Genomic DNA, 14,771 nt, shown 5'->3' with positions numbered 1-14,771 from the left:
TATATATATATATATATATATATATATATATATATATATATATATATATATATATATATATATATTGTCCCCGTTACCATCGTAAATATTTGCTGCTTCAGGGACCAGCTAGATTATCCTTGGTAAATACTGATACGAAATAATTATTTAGGTTAGAACACATTTCTTTGTCTTCACTGGTAACGTTACGTGATTCTGTTCTAATAGGTCTAATCCTGACTTTATTTTTCATACGGTACATTTGGTAAAAACCCTGGTGCTTTTCTTTCAATTCACTGGCAACCTTAATTTCAAAACCTCGCTTTACTTTCCGTATCTCCCTCTTTATATCCCTATTCAGAATCGCGTACTGGCTACGTGTTTCTCTTCACTTTTTATTTTTCTATATATTTCTTTTCTTTGGCCTATGAGAGATTTTAGTCTTGTTTAACCATCCTGGGTCTAAATTATTCATCCTAAACAGTTTCGAAGGGTTATATCTATCCGGGCCTCTGTGTATTATATTTACTAATTATATTTCTCAATGGCCGAACGGCTGCTTGGTACCGGACCTGAGTTAATCTTCATCACCTGAACTACACTCCCACCTATATCCTGTCCCTCACATATGATCTGAGCTTCGCCAGTGATCTGGCGCACATTCCCACCCATTTCCTGCCCCTCACCTGTGACATGGGGTTCCCCACTGGCCTGACTCTCTCTAACGTAACTAGTGCTCCCATGGAATACGGTTCTATAAGCTCTTAATCCATTGAAATCTAGATGAAAATTGGGAATGGTCCAGGGGTTTTCAGTAGAACAGGCATCCCAAATAAATTTGAACTTAATTTTTTCATGATTGCAATTACCAAATCGTCCACCAATTTCTATATCGCTAATGACATTTTATTAGGTAAAACTAAATCTAGTACATTATTACCTCTGGTGAGCTCCCTGATATACTGATAAAGGAAATTATCCTGTACCAACTCTAGAAATTTCTTTAACTCTGCACCTCATGTCTGATTTTGCCAATCTGTCCTTGGCAGGTTAAGATCCTCTACAACTATTACTAAGCTGGGCTGTGACGCATTCCTAATTTCCTCCCAAAGGTATTTACTGTCTGCATTACTTAATTTTGGAGATTTGTAAATTGCTTCTAAGACCAGTTTCTCCCTGTTGTTACTAATTTCAGCCCAGTCACTTTCTGTGTCCCTATTTACTTTAATGTCGGCCTTACTGTCGCAGTTTAATGAATACATAAATAGCAACCCTGTCCCCCTCTCTTCCCAGACGGTTTGACACAAAACTGTAATAGCCTTTTATCTGATGTTGTGCTGAAAAATTTCGAGTGTCTGAATTCATTCAAGTTTCACTAATAATGGCAATGTCTATTTTATCTGTACAAATTAAAGCCCGCAGTTCATCCATTTTATTACGTGAACTCTGCTGTTTGAGTAGCACACTTTCAGATTATTACGGGTAGTTATACATCTACTTTGGGATTTACTTTTTTTGTTTTCATTAATAACTGGGAAATTCTTTACTAATATAACAATTGTCTGTACTATCACTTATCGCTCCTTGCCAACGGCCATGCCACGTTGAGTACACCGCTTCCCATCCGATCAGCGAAGTTAAGCAACGTTGGGTCTGGTTAGTACTTGGATGGGTGACCGCCTGGGAACACCAGATGCTGTTGGCATCCCTACGTCAAGTGGGGTTGGTGGAGGATTAGTGCCCCTCCTTGTAAAACATTTAACTCTAAGCCATTGGCCACCCCATTTGGGATACATGGCGTCTGGCAATGGATGGATGGATTATTGTTTGTTTGTTCTGTTCTCTATAATTGCCTGCTCATTTTGAGGTGCTGTTCATCTTATTTTTGCAAGTCTCGATGCAGCTATCCTTACCTGGTGATAATGATTTCTGAGTGGAGTTGTTACAATTCCGTGTACAGTAGTTCTAACTTTCATCCTCGGAAGAAAAAAATCTAACTCCCTATCTATCATTCTAGCTAAAACAGTAACTCCCTGCATGCAAAGATGAGTCCCATCCCAACTATACATGGCACTCCATCCATAAAACCTGTCCCAGCTGTCTATGGAAGGTATTGCATTAACTTTGCAATACCTTTCAGGGCGGCAATTAAAACCTGTCACCCTGCTCAGCCATTCCCTCCTATCCCGCCTCCTAGACAAAACACCGAGTACTATAGGGGTCCCTCCCCTCTCCCTAAACTCCAACACATTCTTGTACTGCTGCCACGGTACCTCACTCCTACGCCTACCAATACTGTTGCCTCCTACACTGAGGCAGACAGTGGGTTTGTCTCCACTATCCTTCACGATATTTGAAATTTTTCCTAACACAAAACCCTCCCTGGCCCCCGGAAAACGCACATGTTTAGTGAGTGGAGTATACACTGCTCTGTTTAGATATCTGACCTTGGAGTCTCTAAAAATGACATTTTTCTTACCTTTCTTGATCTCAGGATCCCTACGGGGAGTTCTCTTGCCGTCCTCCTCCTCTACTTCCCTCTCCGCCTTCCTTTCTAAATGTGTCAAATGCATTTGTGGTTTTTATCTCTGCCTGTTTCTTAACCCGTGGATTGCGAGCCACAGCTCAGGCTGGGTAGCGTCACGCTGCAAGTCACAACTCAGGCTGTGCTGGCAGTGCATCACCGTTAACTACTCCACCCCTACGCAAACTTAAGCATGGTGCTACGCAAAGATGGAGAGATTTTTTTTTTCTTTTCACCAGATGATGTCCTAGATGTTTATCTTCAAGAGTATGATAATTTTTTTTTTTTTCACTGCTTCCCTACGTAAACTTACACATGGCCCTACGCAAAGGTGGAGAGAGTGAGATTGTCTTTTTTTTATTCCTTCACCAGATGATGCCCTGGATGTTTATCTTCAAGTTCATAATGAACAAAAAAAAAAAAAAATCATTTTTGCACACCACAGGGTGGAATAAAAAAAAGCTAATTGCAGAATCCACAGGTTAAGGGTGAACTTTGTTGCACGCTTGTGAACAAGTGTCCAACCTTCAGCCTTTTTCTCTCTTTCCTCCAACATCTCCAAAATTCCCTCATTTGTGACTTCTGCCTGAAAACCTGTGCCTCCCATTTTATTTTGAGAAGGTCTTCCTTTAACTCAAGGTAGTTCTTCTCAAAACTTGCAGCGGGGACACAGCTCTCTGTAAAGGAGGTTCATTACGCACAGAAATACTAGAACACACTTGCACAACACCAACACACGTCTATACGACAACACTATCACAGGTCACTATAACACTACTGCACAACACTATCACAGGTCACGAAATTCACTGACAACTCTCACAACAGGCGTGTACAGCTAGGTAAATTAGGAACCCCAGGAAACGTCTGAACGGACTGACCTCAGGGTCTTGTACCGATTTCAGTTATCCCACTCTGACTTGACGTGGGGGGGTCAGGGCAGTGTTTTGTGGTTGGTGTCAAGTAGTTACATCAAGTTTGTTTTTTCCCTCCAGATTATTACTAAATCAGGTTTGCTAAGCATGACAGGTGTCAAGATATGTTAATCATTAACATTATAGCAAATTCTCGTTCAGTGATTTATCATCATATGAGGTATACCTGTATGTCCTTTGGTTGAAGGGTTTCGCGCCTTCAGTACAAGGATGTTTCATTTATTTCATTCTTGCTTCTTTCAGATTATTTTACTCTGCATATGAGATATTTTAGGAGCTGGAGGAGTCATAATCAACTTTTATTAGTTCCTTCAGTGTGAAATTTTTTTATTAAGTTATATGAAATTGTCTAGAAGTGGCAAAATGGTGTACAGTAAATGAAATCTGATGAGCCCTCATAATAAGGACTCCTTTCTGAAATTCTGTTAATTTCACAGTTAATTTTAGAAAAGCAGCTTCTTAATGTTCCAGAGCCACCTATAAAGCTCATATGATACTTTCTCCCATACCTCATAACACATAATAAGGAGAATATTGTGATATTTTGAACACATCTTTACCTATAACAAGGATTTCCTGTACATCATCTAGGTCAATCTGATAGCAGGTTACACTGGTTTATGTCTGCTACCTCCAGACGATGTTACTCAATTTGGGATTTTTTTTTTTTTTTACTGCAGAGGTTAAATATAGATTTAATTTACCCCATAACTACTAAAGGTTCATGATAAACTGAAGAGAATTGTCTGCAAATAACTATGGCCAAACGTCTTGGTTATGGTTACAGGGAGAGCTGGAGCTCCCGTTGCATCAGCCCTCAGGACTAGCTTCTGACTATTCCCCTTTCCTGAAATATTTCAGTGTTTCAGTAACAGAGTAAGCCAGCATACTCTCGTATATATTTTCCTCTAGCTGTCTGCACCAAACTGCATACACATTGTACACCACATTTACCATTCTAAAACATCCACCCCTCTCCCAGTGACCCCCCGTTCCCTTGCTCGTTGTCGTCGTGGGGGGCTTTGGAGGCATCGACTGGGGCTTGATGTGTGGGGAGCTCTAGCAGGGTACCTTCATTCCCTCCACAGACGTGGAGGCCTGGTTGCAAGATGGCCTTCAAGTCCATTCTGCTCTCCCCTCTCCCCCCTCCTTGGGCCTCAGTCATTGCCTCAACTAATTTTGCAAGGCACTTTTCTTTTTCTATCATTTCTTCTTTCGTTTTCTCCTGTCTCTCTCTATGCTATCATTTGGCTTTAAATGGCGTGGACTTTTCCACATTCATCAAAATTCTCATCATTGACCACGCATAAGTTGTAACAGGAAGGACAGGGTGTGCCCTTGGGCTATTGTGTTGGCCAGTGATGGGGGTCACGGTGGTTCGGCACCATCCCAGTGTGCAGACCTTTGCAGAGGGACCCGCTGTGGAGGCGGGACCACCGCTGGGCTGTGGCTGTCAGTTCTGGGGGTGCCGTGGCTCAGCGGCGGGACTCTCGGTCATTGGCCGGTGACCCTTCGCTGTGCAGGGAACCTTTGTTCTCTGGTGCAGCGACGCTATCCCTTCCAGGGAAGGGTATGGGATGCACACTGGAGTTTGACCCCGCTGGGGTCGTTGGCCAGGCCTCTAGACTCGGGGTTTCGTCCATAATGTCCTTCCTTTTTCAACCGTCATGATGAGCCTTTTCTGTTTCATATACCATCATGGATTTGGATATTAGTTCCCCCTTCCTCAGTTCTGCCACCGACCTGACCCAGGTAATGACCTCGGCTTCTCTTTGGGACGTCCCACCAACTACCTCCACTTTTCCGTCTCTTTTCTCCTCCTCTCACCTTCCTCTTCTACTCCTCCAATTTCTGCCTAGTCCTCCTCTGTTAGCTCCTCCTCTATCATTACTCTAGAACCTTATCTTCCTCTTACCTCATCTACCTCTTCCACGCATATCTCTTGTCCTCGTCCATCTCTGCTCCCATTTCCTAAGCAAACAGAACATGACAAATTCCAAGCTTTGTTTGGCCCCTAGACCTGGACCAAGTTTTTTGACATTCCCTCAACTGCCCCTTTAGCAGGCGATGACCTGCTTTTTCAGTGTTGCCTATTGAAGCAGGTGGGCAAAGATGTCCAATTTACGTCTCATCCAGATGGCTTTTGTATTGTAACAGTTCAGTCCGAAGAACAGGCAACTGCCATGACCAGTTTACTTAGTCCTACTGGTACACCGATTATTGTAACAAAAAATGTTCCCCTCAATTCTTGTATAGGAACAGTCTTGGTTCCCACTTATATCAGTCTTGGTGACCGTCAGTGGCCAGAGTATTCTCCTCTTATCCAGGAGATTTTGGAACTCCAGGGTCATAAAGTTGTTACGGTACAGTGTTACTCGCTTCCTCCTACGCATCGCTGCCACTATTCTATAAATATTGCAAAAATCCATTTCGACAGCCGCACCTTACCTACCACTGTTATGCTTGGTGGTCTCAAGCTAAACATTAAAGAATCTCCCCCAGTCTCTCGTCAATCCCATGCTTGCTGGAAGTTTGGACACCCCCTGAAATTTTGCAGATCCACTCCTATGTGCTGCCTTTGTTCGTCTTCAGATCATAAGGATGATGAATGTCCCTCGGATCATCACTGCTGTCCTAATTGTAGAGGTGAGCATACCGCTTCTGATCGTCGTTGCCCTTCATACAAATTTGAATGTGAGGTTCTCCAAATCCAACTGTCCACTGGACTCCGCCGGGCTGAAGCTCGCCGGGAAGCACGACGTCAAGGCTATACAGATGCTACTGCCACAGCCTATCGTCTCTATTCTTCTGTTGCAACCTCAGATGTCTTTGTCACTTCTTCGTCCTCTCCCTCGTTTTCTTTACAGCCTTCTTGTTCTCTTTCTGCAGCCCAACCTTTGTCCGTTTCTCTCTCAACCACCTCTTGCTCTTCTTCGTCCACCCTTATTCCATTATCAAATTCCTTTTCAGTTCTCGGTTCCTCTACTTCCACCTCTCTTTCCTCTACCCCACCTACGTCGTCATCTACTTCCGCACCCGTGTCGCATCCTTCCCGTTCTTGGCCACGCCCCTCCCACCCTGCCACTTCCCTTCAGCTGGTCAAGAAACGTAAAGCCCATCGTGGGTCGCGTCCTGTTTTCCAAAAGTGCTGCATGTCTCCTCTCTCCTCCAGATCTGACTTCTGTCCACTTCGTCATGCATCTTCGGGTGACAGTTCTCCCAAAACTATCCAGAAAGTTACACGGTTTCTTTAGGATACTTCTTCACCATCGTTTATTCCAACCACTGCTGCAACCGTCCCCATTCCCACTTATACAATTACCGTTTCTGCTGATGTTCACTCCACTCCTCTCACTCTTCCTTCCACTCCTCTTCCCCTGAAGCAGCAGCTTGTACATCCTCTACTTCATCCGTAATCTCTCCGTTACTTCCACCTTTCTCTTCTTCTCCAACCTCAACTTCAAGTGAGTCTATCATCAAATCCCTTTTAGACCTTCCTTTGCCTCCAGGGGAAGAAACCCCCTTCCCACGCTGCCGTTCTTCTTTGCCCGAGTCATGCCCTTCCACCACTCAGCTCTCCAGTGGTTCTTCGATACCCACTATCCTTACTCAAAGGTAGCCTCTTCAACAATAAACATAGTCCAGTAGAAAGTCTTTATGCGGAGTCAGGTTATCCTTCGCTTTATAGACGTCGCGCATTACTTTCTCTTTGTTATATCTTGAGACAACATCAGTTTCAGTCTTCTTCGGTGCTCAAAATACATTCCTTTATTTTCCTCCTGTACCTTAATATCCCTTATTTTCATCCTTTATCATAATTTCCCTTATTTTCATCCTTTACCATAATTTCTCTTATTTTCCTCCATTACCATAATTTCCTTTATTTTCATCCTTCACCATAATTTCCTTTATTTTCATCCTTTACCTTAATTTCCCTTATTTTCCTCCTTTACCGTATTTTCACTCTGTGATGCGACTTAGTGCCATATTGTCTTTGTTACCTAGTGCTACCTTTTCATTTCATTTCATTTCTTGAGTAATTTTCTCATTTTTTTCCAGCAGTTTCCATACCTTATATTCTTGTATCTTTTCTAATAATAGTGCCAGATGGTCTTTGCTTCCTGGTGCTAGATTGAAATATTCCTATTCCTGTTCCCTCTCCCAGTGATGACCAAGTGAGATGCTTGGAACCATTGTCTGGCTCACTGTCTATTCATTTCTTTAATATTCCTGGCTTTTCCTCTAAATATCTTTCTGTTGAACACCATCTTTCTTCCTCTAAACCACACCTCTTCCTCACTGAGACCCAACTGTCTCAGGTGACTGACAGTAAACCCTTCTCTGTATCTTCCTACTTTTTATATACTCACTTCAAAGCCAAAGGTGGTTGTTGTGTGTAGGTATACAACGGCATATCTTGTTCTCGTGTTCCTGAACTTGAATCCTCTGAAATTTCTACACCCTGGTTTTGGCTATCTCGCCATGTTTTAATTAAGTATATGTGTGAAGTGTGTCTATCCTCTAATTCTACAGATTATATAAAAATCTTTAACTATCATACCATTAAGATGGAACACATTGTTAGTTTCTTTCTCTAAAAATTTCCATTCTAGGTGATTTTAGTGTTCACCACTACCTTTGACTCTCATCTTCACCTACTTAAGCCTTCATCTTTTGTATTCCTAACCTAGAGCAGCTTGCACAGCACCTTACCTGTGTCCCTGACCACCTTGGGAAGAATTTCAACATTCTTGGCTTTTTCCGTACAACTAATCTTTTTGCTTCCTCTGTAATTCTTTTCTCCCTGTTGGGCTCCTTCAAATACAGCCTTGTTACTTTAATCTGCCCTATCACTCCAGGTATGCCTGCGGACCCACCCACGAAGTGGCAGCTGTGAAACTTGAGTCTAATAAGTGGGAGGCTCTCAGGCTGTATTTCTCTAACTTTCAGTGGAATGATTACTGCTTCCATAGTCAGATGTTACCTGAGTGAGCCTTGTGCCTTACAGGTTCTCACTGGCATGGAAACATACATTCCTTTCTCATATCTTTTGACTAATTCAAGAAAACCTTGGTTTGCTCATGCTTGTTCTAATGCTGTCCTCAACGAAAGAGTCTACAAAAGGTACTATTGCCAGTCTACCCCAGAGTCTCATCTCTTATGTTTCTGCCATGAATCGTGCAACATCTGTTCTTTGCTGTGATAAGAATATCAATTCTCTGATGGCATTATCCGAAAAAATGCATTATCTAGCATGCCTTTGGCTGCATTATGATGGATAATCAGAAGAATACTGTACATTTTTTCTAAATGCTGTGAACTCTCCAACTCAAACTCTTCCTGCTTCCTCTGGCATCTCGCCAAAAAACGTTCAGATAACTTTATTTCATCCTTTTTCCCTCCTCTTTTTTTCTCAAATGGCTCTGTAACTATTTCATCTACTGAAGAGGAAGAAATCTTTGCTCAGACATTCTCCTGCAGTTCCACCTTAGATTTTACCAGTGCTGTTCCTTCATCTCTTCTGCTCTTTGGTTTCTTCATGACTGACATTAAAATTTCTTCAGTTGATGTACACTCTGCACTCAATATTAATGGGATGTATGGGCCTGATGGAGTCTCTTCTGTTCTCAAGAACTGTGCTTATGTCCTCCCTAGGTAAACTCTTTCACCTTTGTTGACTAGTACCTTTCCTTCTTGCTGGAAGGTTGCTGTCTTTCAGCATACATGGCCTGAAGGAGGGTGCCTGTTCTAATTCCTCTATCTATTGTCCAGTTGCTTTAATGTCCTGTGTTTCAAGAGTTTTTAATTTATTCTTTTAAAGAATTAATGCACCTTTCCTGTCATAACTTTTCTGATCATCAGTATGGATTCTGTCAGGGACACTCCACTGGTGATTTGCTCACCTCTCTTTCAGATTCCTGGCCATGCCACTTTTCAGGACTTTGGTGAAAGCTTTGTCATTGCAGCCAACATCTCAAAGGCTTTCGATTGAGTCTGGCATATATCTATAATTTCTGAGATGCTCTCTTACAGTTTTCATCCTTCCATCAGTGCATTCATCTCTACTTTCGTTTCTGATCATTCTGTAACTGCTGCCGTAGACAGCTATTAATAGGTGTGTTCCTCAGGGTTCTGTCCTATCACATCTCCATCTTCTTTCTCTTCATCAATGACCCTCAAAGTTGTACAGCTAACCCTGTCCACACATTCTGATGACTCACTCTAACCTTAACCTTTCCATTCACTTCCCACAATGCCCGTCACAACAAACGTAGGTTGAGACTATGGTACATCTAATTGCTAACCCGGCTTATATCTCTGAGTGAGGAAAAAGTAACCTTGTTGTTTTTAATGCATCCAAAACCCACTTTCTTCTTTTGACCCATCAGAATCTTCCACGGGAATATCCTTTAATATTTAACATCCAGCTAATTCCTGCATCATCTATGAACATACTGTGCTTGGGGTTTCATTCTCTTGGGATTTATTATGGAAAGATCATATTACCTCACTTGCAAAATCTGCTTCCATTAGATCAGGTGTGCTGAGCTGATCGTACCTTCTCTACCTCCACACAGCTGTAGTCTTTATACAAGAGTTTTATTTGCCCCTGTTTGGAGTACAACTCCCGTGTGTGGGGGGAATACCACATACAGCCCCCATCAACAAAGTAAAGTCAAAGGCTTTTCGTCTCATTAAGTCTTATCCTCCTACTAACTCAACCTCTGTCATTTTGTCACACTTGAATGCTTATCTCTTTCCCATCACTATTTCAATAGTCACTACTCTTATGAACTTTCTGCCTACATCTCTCATTCATTACAGTGGGCGTGTTACACCCGTCCAGAAGCAAACTCATTTGCTGTACAAGAGGATTGAGCAATAATTGTTTAACTATCACTCCATGAAAGTGTCCCTCCTCTCCAGCACCCATATGAGAGACTTGTTGGGTATTGGGAAATGAGTTACCTTTAGTATGTAGTGTACACTAACACTGTCGGAAGAATGGGGTTCTGGTCAAGATGAAACACTATGGCAAGGATGTAGAGAACAAAAATCAACCAGATTAAGGTGCAGCCTACAAACTGTGGTGTATATCTAGGAGTCATATATATATATATATATATATATATATATATATATATATATATATATATATATATATATATCCATCATCCAATCCTACATTGCCCCATGAGGAGCGTAGGAACCCGGGGCTCGGCAGTTGGTCCCGACATTTAAGATCAGTGACCAGCCTCACTCATCCCTGAGTGGAATTACATGAGCAATCAACCCCAACCACCCCTTGGATATAAACCTTCACCGGCTCAATCCGATTGGAGGGCAATAATTACCCACTAAACCACCAGGCGCCAAAATTTGGTTATATGGTTACCACCCAGCATAGTAAATGGTTTCCTGGTGCACAGGAAACCATTTGGCTTGTCGCTCAGTATATAGTCACCCACAGGCTGAAGGAAGTGGAAAGAATGAAGGAGAGAAAGACAGAAGAGGGAGTGTAAAGTCACCCGTAGGCCGAAGGACAAGGAAACAATGAAGGAAAGAAAGACAGAAGAGAATGGAAGGAAAGAAGGACGGAGAGGAAACGGCAGACACCCGAGAGCAGCACTATATATATATATATATATATATATATATATATATATATATATATATATATATATATATATATATATATATGTATGTATATATATATATATATATATATATATATATATATATATATATATATATATGATAGGTGGGGGCACTCACCATCCACTCACTCAATGTAGTGCTGCTCTCGGGTGCCTGCCCTGTCCTCTCCTCCATCCTTCTTTCCTTCCATCTTCTTCTATCTTTCTTTCCTTCATTCTTTCCTCCTCCTTCTGTCTACGGGTGACTTTACACTTCCTCTTCTGTCTTTCATTCCTTCATTCTTTCCTCTTTCTTCTGCCTATGGGTGACTCTACACTGAGTGACAAGCCAAATGGTTTCCTGTACACCAGGAAACTATTTACTATGTTGGGTGGTAACCATATAACCAAATTTTGGCTCCTGGTGGTTTAGTGGGTAATTATTGTGCTCCAATCGGATTGAGCCGGTGAAGTTTTATATCCAAGGGGTGGTTGTGGTTTATTGCTCACGTAATGCCACTCAGGGATGAGTGAGGTTGGTCACTCTCATCTTAAATGTCAGGACCAACTGCCTAGCCCCGGGCTCCTACGCTCCTCATGGGGCAACGTAGGATTGGGTGATGGATGGATGGATATATATATATATATATATATATATATATATATATATATCTGTATATATATATATATATATATATATATATATATATATATATATATATATATATATATATATATATATATATATATATATATACACACACACACACACACACAGACGAGGTGCTACTCAAAAGTTCCAGTAATTTTAATATTGTAGGAAAAAAACTTATCTTACCTCCTAGTTCTTACTGTTGCCTTCGAAGTAGTCCCCTTGGGCATGTATACAATTGTCCCAGCGTTTTTTTCACGAGTCCCTGCAACCCTGGAAGGCTTCAGGCGTGACTGTTTTGAGCACCTCCTGCGATTCTGTCTGGATCTCCTCAGTCGAGTCAAATTGACGCCCTTTCAGTCGTAATTTCAGTTTGGGAATAGGAAAAAGTCACATGGGGCAAGGTCAGGCAAATAGGGTGGGTGGGGAATGACTACCGTGTTAGTGGAAGCCAGGAAGTGCCGGATAACAATTGATATGTGCGCGGGGGCATTGTCATGATGCAGGACCCGGTCCTTGTTCTTCCACTGTTCTGGATGTTTGCGGTGGATGTTCTCCCTCAGACGCTACAAAACTTCGTAGTAAATCTTTCCGTTAACTGATTGACTGGGTGGGATGAATTCCATGTGAACAATCCCTTGGATATCGAAGAAAACAATCAACATCGACTTGGCGCTGCCGCACCATTGTTCCGCCATTGCAAAACTTCCGAACCACCTACACACCACGTTACACTAGAAAGCATAGCTCAACAACAAGTCCGCTCACAGACATGGCCGCGGCCACACTGATGCGCAAAGGGTACTGCTGACTCCTCCTAGCGGCGAAAGGCAAAACTGCAAACGGTTGGCTTCCTCTGTTCAAATTACTGGAACTTTTGGGTAGCACCTTGTATATATATATATATATATATATAGGTAGCTTGCAGTCTTGGTTGTGGCATTGGATATGGTCATGAGGAGTGTGGACTTGCAAACTCCAGGACAGCCCACAAGACCAATATCAGCAAGCAGCTTCATCTCCAGGGTAATATTCAGCACCCGTAGTGGTGTACAGAAGTAGTACTGGTAAGCAGAATGATAGAACTATAACCTATCTATCTATAGCATGACACCCTAATCCCACAAAGGGTGGCTGCAGACAAAACGCCTCTAATTCGCTCTGTTACCCACCTTTTGACTGCCCTTTCTCCCGAACTCACTGCCTCCTCCCTCATATACCTCTCAAATCCATCCCACCACCTCATCCTCGGTCTTCCCCTCCCACTCCCTCCATTTCACCTACATATACCCTCTTAGTCGGTCTTTCATTCTCCATTAGAGGTGTATGGTATGTAGGAGGACTGCTGGGCCTTGATAGCAGGCTGTGAAGCCTATGCCCAGAGTTGGACACACACACACACACACACACACACACACACACACACACACACACAAATTCTCTCCACATGTCCAAACCACCCGTGTATTTCTCCTAACTTTCTCAATCACATCCACATCCACCCCACAACATTCTTTCACTTCTTCATTTGTCAACCTGTCCCTCCGTGTCGGTGCACATGCTCCTCTCAAGTAACTCATTTCCACTGCTCTCACTCTTGACTTGTTCCCCTCTAGTGAGGTCCACACTTCGCTTCCGTACGTCAGGGTAGGGATCGCAATACTATCATGCAGTGACTTCTTCCATACTCACCTCCCTATTTCTCATCACCGCTTTCAGTGAACCAACAACCTTCCTTCCTTGCTGTACCCTTTCAAGCACTTCATCCCCAAAACTTCCATTCTTATTCATCACACGACCCAAGTACTTGAATGCACTCACATTCTCCATACCCTCACCATCCAACCTCATTGTGCATTCTGTGACTTCATTCCTCTCAAACACCATAACTTTACTCTTGTTTACATTAACTTTCATATTCCTCTTCTTACACACTGTCCCAAATTCATTCACCGAACTTTCCAACTCGCATTCATCTTCACACAACGATACTATATCATCAGCAAACAGCAACACCGGAATCTTCCACACCTCACCCTCATTCATTAGAGCCACCCCCACATCCATTGCCCTACCTTGCATCTCCTCTACAACCCATCCATGAATATATTAAACAGCAATGGAGACATCACACATCCCACTTTCAGTCCCACTGTCAGAAACTTGATTTTATATAAGTCGGTATCCTCACTCGACACCAAAAATACTGTATAAGAAATTTCTGGTAAACAAATCGTAGGTCCTCAGTCAAGGCACCAAAATTTGTCCTTAAGTAAATTCACATAAATCTCTTAGGTTTACGTGTACCATAACTGATACTTTAACTCACCTAATTATTACTCACCTATCTCCTAGTTAATCCCCCATTGAACTGGCCAATTTGTAAAGGTTACCTAGCTAGAAAGAGTCGGACAGCAGATGACGATGAGCCTGACTTTTAGGTCGGTTGCCTGGGCATCTAAGCGTCCTTGAGGTGAGTATTTACAACATGCTAGCTCGACGAAGTCTAGGAGCAGAGTGAGTCAAAATGGCAAGCCTATAGTCCCTCATAGAATTGTAGAGGTGCCAACTATTAATTAATTACATGCTAAACACAATTAAATTACATCATGACATATACAGGATGAACCTAACTAATTAATCTTAGTTTTAATTAAACTAAATCCTAACCAAATATTCCCTTTATCTGTGTAAATATATTAATCCCACATTTGCTTTTATATGAGGGCTTTTTCATCCTCAGGGTACGTCATCTGATGTGCAGACGCAGTTTAGGTTAATGGAACTTTCCTAGTAATTACATGTATTTACATTATAGTTGTCCACGAGGGTTAGACGCATTAGCATTTAATTTATTAATGATAAGAATTATTAAAGAGAACGTAATTTCTTGGTTGTAAAAACCGCTTGAATAGTTATTAACGATCTCAGGTTCTCCTCTGCTCTCTAACCAGGGACGGCTATTTTAAAAAGTAGAGAGCGCAACTGCTCTGGGGAAAATATTTCCCACAGTTTTGGGGCTGGGTAAAAAATGATACACTGTA

The 14,771-nt window shown here is 42.1% G+C and overlaps 1 non-coding gene across 1 annotated transcript; it reads left to right on the top strand.

Moving 5' to 3' along the window:
* Positions 1 to 1,565: 1,565 nt before the first annotated feature.
* Positions 1,566 to 1,684, top strand: LOC145410303 (5S ribosomal RNA). The gene has a single exon (XR_013899263.1). It is a non-coding gene; the product is annotated as a 5S ribosomal RNA (ribosomal RNA).
* The last annotated feature ends 13,087 nt before the right edge of the window (positions 1,685 to 14,771 follow it).

Source organism: Coenobita brevimanus, chromosome 84 (genome assembly GCF_032717465.1).
Source record: "Coenobita brevimanus isolate Jiangsu-jjx chromosome 84, ASM3271746v2, whole genome shotgun sequence".
Lineage (NCBI taxonomy): Eukaryota > Metazoa > Arthropoda > Malacostraca > Decapoda > Coenobitidae > Coenobita > Coenobita brevimanus.
Note: the sequence above shows the minus strand (reverse complement) of the source record. Positions and strands in the feature narration are given on the sequence as shown.